Consider the following 9,340-nt stretch of genomic DNA (forward strand, 5'->3'; position numbering starts at 1 on the left):
GAAGCAGTGGAGAGAGGACTGTTTCTTCTCAGGCTGGAACTTGCCAGAAGTCCTAGGGGGCATATCCTTAGCTGGTGTGAAGCACAATAGCGGAGGATAGATTTGAACACAGCCCCCATGTCAATGCTTCTGCTTCTGGCCAACTACCGCTGGTCAAAAAGCAGGATTTATTTTTTGGGCAAATTTCACCAGAAAGGGGGCCCGTTGTTTTGTGGGTCAGACAGCTCTATGGCTGATGAGACCAGACGTTAGAAGTTCTCGCTACAATTTTTATCTTAACTCCGCTATAATGAAGTGTACAGATCCTCTGCAGCTTGTAAGAGAAACCCTCTAGAACCCACTCACCTGGTCCAGGGTTACCTGTAAAAACGTTCCTGGAATAGGGAAGGTGGCTGGTCACTGAGTGGGAGGCCTCCATCTCTGTGAAGCAGTTGTGGCTTAAGGCTGCCTGAGGCTGCAGCTCCATAAGCAGGGGTTGCCTGGAACTCCCCTCAATGGTGGCGGGACCATGGTGGCTCAGGATGGCTCCAGCCATTCTCATTCTCAACCTCAACCTCAACCTCTCTCTCTCTCTCTCTCTCAACCACAAAGCAAGGCAGGCTGGGAAATGTAGTCCCCCGGGCATCCATTTGTAGTATCTGGGGCAAGGCATGCTGGGAACAAGGGAAGCATATAAACCAGTGGGTTGGAGATTATGCAGCAGGAGAAAACCCCAAATCCACAAAACCAATAGTAATGCAGCTCCTGATTTCAGTGGACATATTGCCTGAGTCAGGAGGCCCCAAACCCTCCACCCTACCCCCAGAAACCTAACTGAAACAGAGTTCTGACCCCACCAAGAGCAAAGTGCTAGAGAATTGGGATGATTTAGTTGGGGTTGGTCCTGCTTTGCACAGGGGATTGGCCTAGATGGCCTCCTGAGGTCTCTTCCAACCCTGATCTTCTCTGATTCTATGAACTCCACTGGGGACTTTGCTACTGCTCTTGGTTTTTCATGGAAGGCACTCAGATGCCACAGTGATGGGTGGCACACTAAGACAGAGAGAGAGAGGAGTGCAGATGAGAGCCCTGGTAAATTAATGTTTGCGAGGTACCTGAGGATCCCTGACGATTGGTCTCAGCCAGCGCATCATTTTTCTTCAAATAAAGGGACTCTGAAGCCCTCCTAATGGGCCAGATCATGAGCTCTTTACATGTGCTCCAGCCTCACTTGAAGTCAACATCGCTTTGCTCAAGTGCAGAAGAGGAAAGGCTGAGGTATTGGTTCCTTAGGCGAAACTCATCCCTGTGCAGAGCTAGCCCAAGGTCCAGGTACCAGTTACACCCTATTTTGAGTGTTGAAGTGGGACATAAATGTTCTGTAAGCCTTATGCTGGCTGTCTCCACAGATGGGGATTTCCCACTTAGTGTTCTGGTTGATTTTCCAATAAGTTGTCAGGACATTGTCAGTAAAGTCATCAGGGCAAATAAAAGTTTTGAGCACGTTCTCAGGATAAATCCCTTTGACTTCTAAGGAGTCAATATGGGGATCAATATGAAAATTGAATGGTGGATAAGGAATTGGTTAAAGGGGAGACTACAGCGGGTCACACTGAAAGGTGAACTGTCAGGCTGGAGGGAGGTTACCAGTGGAATTCCTCAGGGATCGGTTTTGGGACCAACCTTATTTAATCTTTTTATTACTGACCTTGGCACAAAAAGTGGGAGTGTGCTAATAAAGTTTGCGGATGATACAAAGCTGGGAGGTATTGCCAATTTAGAGAAGGACCGGGATATCATACAGGAGGATCTGGATGACCTTGTAAACTGGAGCAATACTAATAGGATGAAATTTAATAGTGAGAAGTGTAAGGTCATGCATTTAGGGATTAATAACAAGAATTTTAGTTAAAAGCTGGGGACGCATCAATTAGAAGTAATGGAGGTGGAGAAGGACCTTGGAGTATTGGTTGACCACAGGATGACTATGAGCCGCCAATGTGATATGGCAGTGAAAAAAGCTCCTGTTTAAGAAGGATGAATTCAAACTGGAACAGGTACAGAGAAGGGATACTAGGATGATCCGAGGAATGGTCATGCATTTAGGGATTAATAACAAGAATTTTAGTTATAAGCTAGGGACGCATCAACTAGAAGTAACGGAGGAGGAAAAGGACCTTGGAGTATTGGTTGATCATAGGATGACTATGAGCTGCCAATGTGATATGGCTGTGAAAAAAGCTAATGTCGTCTTGGGATGCATCAGGAGAGGTATTTCCAGTAGGGATAAGGAGGTTTTAGTACCGTTATATAAGGCACTGGTGAGACCTCACCTGGAATACTGTGTGCAGTTCTGGTCTCCCATGTTTAAGAAGGATGAATTCAAACTGGAACAGGTACAGAGAAGGGCTACTAGGATGATCCGAGGAATGGAAAACTTGTCTTATGAAAGGAGACTCAGGGAGCTTGGCTTGTTTAGCCTAACTAAAAGAAGGTTGAGGGGAGATATGATTGCTCTCTATAAATATATCAGAGGGATAAATACCAGAGAGGGAGAGGAATTATTTAAACTCAGTACCAATGTGGACACAAGAACAAATGGATATAAACTGGCCACTAGGAAATTTAGATTAGAAATTAGACGAAGGTTTCTAACCATCAGAGGAGTGAAGTTTTGGAATAGCCTTCCGAGGGAAGTAGTGGGGGCAAAAGATCTATCTTGCTTTAAGATTAAACTCGATAAGTTTATGGAGGAGATGGTATGATGGGATAACATGGTTTTGGTAATTAAATATTCATGGTAAATAGGCCCAATGGACTGTGATGGGTTTTTAGATGGGGTAAGATCCAAGTTACCCGGGAAAGAATTTTCTGTAGTATCTGGCTGATGAATCTTGCCCATATGCTCAGGGTTTAGCTGATCGCCATATTTGGGGTCGGGAAGGAATTTTCCTCCAGGGCAGATTGGAAGGCCCTGGAGGTTTTTCGCCTTCCTCTGTAGCATGGGGCACGGGTCACTTGCTGGAGGATTCTCTGCTCCTTGAGGTCTTCAAACTACAATTTGAGGACTTCAATAGCACAGATATAGGTGTGAGGTCTTTTTTAGGAGTGGTGGGTGAAATTCTGTGGCCTGCGTTGTGCAGGAGGTCGGACTAGATGATCATAATGGTCCCTTCTGACCTAAATATCTATCTATGAATGGAAAACCTGTCTTATGAAAGGAGACTCAAGAAGCTTGGCTTGTTTAGCCTAACCAAAAGAAGGCTGAGGGGAGATATGATTGCTCTCTATAAATATATCAGAGGGATAAATACCAGGGAGGGAGAGGAATTATCTAAGCTCAGTACCAATGTGGACACAAGAACAAATGGATATAAACTGGCTTGAAATTAGACTTGAAGGTTTCTAACCATCAGAGGAGTGAAGTTCTGGAAAAGCAGCGGGGGCAAAAGACCTATCTGGCTTCAAGATTAAACTCGATAAGTTTATGGAGGAGATGATATGATGGGATAATATGATTCTGGCAATTAATTGATCTTTAACTATTCATGGTAAATAGGCCCAATGGCCTGTGATGGGATGTTAGATGGGGTGGAATCTGAGTTACTACAGAGAATTCTTTCCTGGGTGTCTGGCTGGTGAGTCTTGCCCACATGCTCAGGGTTCAGCTGATCGCCATATTTGGGGTTGGGAAGGAATTTTCCTCCAGGGCAGATTGGAATAGGTCCTGGGGGGTTTTCGCCTTCCTCTGTAGCATGGAGCACGGGTCACTTGCTGGAGGATTCTCTGCACCTTGAAGTCTTTAAACCATGATTTGAGGACTTCAATAGCTCAGACATAGGTGAGAGGTTTATTGCAGGAGTGGGTGGGTGAGATTCTGTGGCCTGCATTGTGCAGGAGGTCAGACTAGATGATCATAATGGTCCCTTCTGGCCTTAATATCTATGAATCTATGAGTTCACATTTTTTGGCCCTTGCAGGTTTCTTAGAATTATATTTTGCAATCAGTGAAAATCTCTAGGCTTGTTCAGGATTTTTTTTCTCCTGAGACTAACACAGACTGTCCCATGTTGAGAATGTAACGTCTGTTTCGATTTCTGTATAGAATAATGGGCCAGATTCTCAGCTGGTGTAAATCAGCAGAGCTCCACTGAACTCAATTTGGTTTTGAAGTTGGGTGTAAATAGTCTGCAGTTCTAAGGACTATCCCAGCAATGGAGCTAAGCTGATTTACACCAGGTGAAGACCTGCCTCAATCATTATAATACCCTTGGCAATAAGCAAAAGGCAGACTGTGTGGTCTGAAAATACAGAAAGTCCCTCCTGCCCTTACATGACCCATGCCCACAGAATGCGTTTCCAGGCCCCTGGTGCACCAAGTGGAAAGAATGTTTTCTTCTTTGATCATGAAATTTCCAAATCCCACACTTAGGGCCTGATCCAAAGCCCTGGAGTTTAATGGGAGTCTGTCCATTGATAGCAATGGGCTTTGAATGGGGCCTTTCAGAAGAAAATAGTGCAGCAAAAGGATTTACTTACTGCTCCTGCCAGCCACCAGCTCCTAGTAATTCCAGCAGCTGTTCCAACTCAGCTTCTTTCTTGCAGCACGCCAATATGGGGAGGGCGGGCAGGCGACTGACTTACAAGCAGAGGGGTTGGGCTGCTCTAGTATGAAAAGGCAGCCCAGCTTATTTAGCACTAGGGGTTTGAAATATTATTTTTCTATTAATACATCAGTAAGAAGGGCTAATGGGCTTGCCAACCCTGTTCCATTCTCAGACCCAGCTGAGCAGGGCAGAGGTGTCTTCTGGAGACGAGGTATAGGCAGCAAGGGGGCTCCTGCGGCTGGTCCTGAATAGCGGGGAAGAGATGCAAGGAGAAAATGCTCTGAGTCCCTACAGCCTGTTTGGGGTGAGTTTTATAGTTTGAATTAATAAATAGCGCCGCCCTGAGGCAGGAGCTTGAAGACTTTGAGTGGGGTATCAGTCCTTCCAGGGCTGGAGAAGCAGGCCAGCAGCCTACAACATCCATTTCTCCTCTTCCTCTCCTGGGACAGACATCAGACCTGCAGAGTGGTCACCTGAACCTCCAAATGTGCATGCACTCAGCCTCTGAGGTCCAACACATTCAGGAACATCAGACCATGCTAGCGAAAGGTCAGGGAACTTGGACTGAGGAGGGTTGCACAACTGACCCGAGATGTGCACCTTCCTCAACTCTAGCTTCGGTATCTTCCCCTGAAGACATCTATGGTAAGAAGGGAGGAGACCTGGGAGTTGTCAGGAAGAGAGGAAGGGCATGTGGGTAAGTATCTAACATGTGTTAGGGTCTATAAGAATACATGGGGGGCGGTGAGGAAGTGTTCCCATTGCAGGTTCAAGTTCACATTTGCCTACCTTGGGAGAAGTCCCCCAAATCCTAGAAACATAGAATTTGCCACCCTGGGTTAAACCGAGTCCTGGATTAAACCACTGAGTCCAGCATCCTGTTTCTTACAATGGTCAGTATCTTATGCTTCAGAGGAAGATGAAAACAACCCATTACAGGTAGCAAATTGTGCATGGGGGTGAGTGTGGAGGAGTTCTTTCTTGGATCACCCAGCTGATCCCCTTCTGCCCGGAGCTACGAGATTTGTTTACATTGTCATCTCAGGACTAGACTCTGCCCGAGTACTCCCTAACTCCCCCACTAGTCCCACGGAAATTCATTTGACAGCAGAGTAAAGCACCATTTGATGTAAAGAAGGGCAGCAAAATTTGGCTCTGAGTTTGCCAGGATTCGGAACATAGTTAGATATGCTTCACTTTTCCAGGAACCACGCTGGCTGGATCCTACGAGCTCATTCCTGCCAGGTTGTATGATGAACCGATGCAAATGGAATCGTGAGGACTGTGCCAACCTCAGACTTTTAAAGGAACCAAATGGTAGAAGGAAGGCAACGATTCCTCACAAGCCCTTGGGCTGTGGAAGAACAGAGGCACAAAGAAGCTATTAAATTGTCTCTTTGGCTTTCCCTGCTGACCACGGATCATCAGCTATATTTGAAAATAAAAATGGGTTCTGCGCATGCAGATGCAGAGAAGAGCCTTCCCTGTGGGGCACTGGATCCATTCATCTCGCTCCATGGGAAATTTTAATTAAACTCCCTTTGATTCAGGCATGCTCTGCATCCCAGTGCTCCCCTCTGCCAAGGTGTTCAGCAGCCAAATTCTTGTTCAATGCCACCACCCCATTTTTACCCCTTCTCCATTAGAGGATAGAATATGAACTCCCAGTCCTCCATGTTGTTTATGTGTAGTTACAGTCTATGGGCCTGATTCAAAACCCATGGAAGGTAACAGGAGCTTTGCCATTGATTTAATCCGGAACCAGAAAAAGCCCTCGGGCTTGAATTTGGCCCTTACATAACTCCATCCGCTTCAAAAGTTGTGCTTGCTTACACCAGCATTAAACTTGGCCCACTAGGTTTCTCCATTTAGAGCTGGCGTTTGTTAGCCAGCCAGAAGAGAGGTGTTTCAATACAGCTGCTAGCTCTCCACATTAATACCGAGCTTCGGATTACTGAGCGCAGCCATCCCAGTGGCCTGGAAGGCACCAGGAATGGGCTGAGCTGATTGGCTTCGAGGATGAATCTAGGCCTGGAAAGAGTTACACTCTAGTAATGCGAGCACAGGTGACAAGAGCTCTTGAGTGCTAACCCCCTTCTGACACTGACGTCAGTTGAGTGCTTCCTCTGCTTTTGTTTGTCCATCCGTAAAAGGAGCCATGGTGGTATTTCCGTCCATCCCAGGGCTGCAGCGGGGCATGCATTACGGCTAAAGTGCTGTACAGATGACAGAGGTAATGGGGCGATTAGTGGGAGCAAGATTTCTCATTCCACCCAGCTACCTCCTCATGCCAACCCCTGCTTTAGAAAAGCTCTTTTCTCGGTGGAGATAAAATGGTTCCCCAACTCCTGTCACGCTGGTGACAGCGTCCAGATTTCCGCATCCCTTCAGCTATCAGGCTGGCGTCATTACGCAGGCTTCCTGTAAAACATACCATTACAATGAAAATTGCTATCGTTGAGAGAGAGACAAGTTTGGGGTAACAGTACATTTCATTATAACAAACACTAAGCGCTGATACAAGACTTCCTCTAGGAGTCACAGGAAGGGCTGGAGAAATGACCCCAAGAAGAGATGGCTAGTCCCCTTTGCTGGCTTGGATGTAGTAAGTTATTTATGTTGATTTCAAGGTTTAATTGCCAGTTCTATGGGAGGTACAGTGTGCATTGCATCCCAAAAGAGAAAGAAGTTGCTGGCCACCGCTGTGTGACAATAGCTTTCTTGGGTTGCCAAGAATCAACCCAGAGAGACAAACTCAGCTTGTCCAGATATTGGGGCAAACTGACATAATAGATGGAAAATTCCTATATAAAAAAAATCCGTCGTGCCTGATGATTCATCTTTTTAGGCCAGATTATCAGCACAGCATTTGTACATACATTCGTGACACTTGTACAGTAAATACCAGTTAGTGACATCACTGACCATTTGTATGCATAATGTACAATGATTCTGCAAAGAGTCATGTGAAAATTAGGTGTACAATGACATGCATATTTTTGCATGAATAAGTAGGTATGCACTGATCTGAAAAATCCCATCCTTTATGTTTTAATATCATGATTAATTATCCCCAGTAGAACATGTGATTAAAATTGTTTGCTCTCTTTCATCTCTTGCTCTGTTTGGTAAGGTTGGTGAGTCTAGTTTGAGAATCTTAATGACTGATTACTGGTGTAGATAGCATTTCCTCGCTGCCCTCTGGATGTGAGTTCCACTACAATCTATATTGTCTGGATATGTTAGATCAATTTGGCACTTCTTCACTCATATGAACTTTGTGTTTTAAGTTCAGTTTTCTTTCAGAAACGGTAAGTAAAATATCAGCTCACTCCCGGGAACAGGATCATCAGTTCAGGTTTGAACTGGCCATCCCAAGGAAGCTTAAGTGACCTTATGACATTGAAAAGTTATTCTGTATATATGGGGAAAATTTCTTCCGTTGAGCTCTCCAAACCAATCTCTCTCATAGATTCCAACAGAATGAGACCTGGAGGCACTGATTATATCACTGATTGATGGACTAATTAGTTACAGAATTTGCACTACCCCAGGGCTGTCAAAGTAACAGGATATAAACTATAAGGAAGCTGCTGGTGGTGTTGAATGGTGTTCTGTACCTGCTAGGCAGGGCCAACCTTCAGGAACGTATGATGCCTATTGGCAGTGCTCTGTCTCAGTTCCTAATTTACTCCCAAGTGGCAATTCCAGGTACTGGTTATGACCTCAAATTGCTCTGAATGGCCTAGGATTTTGGTTATTTAAAAAAACCTTCCCTGAGCCTATGATCCCTCTTGGAAGTGATGGTCCTTTGGGAAATTTCTGGTGTCAGCAAATGGGCTTGAATTCTGTAGGGCGCCAGCTGGGGGATCCCAGCAGCAGGCCCTCCTTTACTGAGCTCCCTCCATGAGGTGGCTTGCCACAGCACGGCCGCCTTCAGGGGTCATTGTAAAGTGCGTCTCCTTAGCCTGGCTTCTTGAATGACATTTTCAGCTGTGCTGAGCAGAGACTAGCCAGCTAGAGAAAGCATCCCTTGAGCTATGAAAGTTTTGGGCAGTCATGCTTATTTCAACTGCATGTGGTTTTCTAAGTCACTGATATGGTGTAACAACGATCCATGAATAAGATGCCTTCTGTGAGTGTTTTCCCCCAAAGATCCTACCACTGTTTGAGTATTAAAAGAACTGACTATCCGGTTCTTTGCCCAACTTCTCCTCTTCATTTTTCTTTTACTGGTTTAGAAGTAACAGGCCTAGAGCCTCAGCTGGAGTTACAGCGAGGTTACCATGGAATCTCTGTGCAAACATTATGTCATACTGCCCCCCGCCTAGCTCCCTCTGCTCCCCATTGGAAGCCCAGCTGCCTTTGCCCGCTTTGTAAACATGGCTCTGCATTGAAGCTGAAGCTTAGCTTCTTCAGCTCCTTCATTGTTACTTGTGGATAGCTGCCTCCCACTCTTTCTTCCCTCAAAACTCCAGGATGTGCACACTCTATTGATCAGCTGCTCAAAAAGGAGACAACAGGAAAGGGAAGCACAGAGGAGTAAATTCATCCCTATGGTCAACTCTGCTGCTATCAACTGCGTTACACCAGTGATGAATTTCACTCAATATCTCAAAGACAAAGGGTCCAGTGTGATATTACAGAGAGACTTTCCTATCAGGGCAAACTTGATCAAAGGGAGCCTGCAAGGCGAGGATCATTTCTCTTGCCTGTAATTCTCTGTTTTTCCCTGCTGCTATGGCAAATATTTG

The sequence above is a fragment of the Lepidochelys olivacea genome (genome assembly GCF_965140295.1).
Source record: "Lepidochelys olivacea isolate rLepOli2 genome assembly, chromosome: 16".
Classification (NCBI taxonomy): Eukaryota; Metazoa; Chordata; order Testudines; family Cheloniidae; genus Lepidochelys; species Lepidochelys olivacea.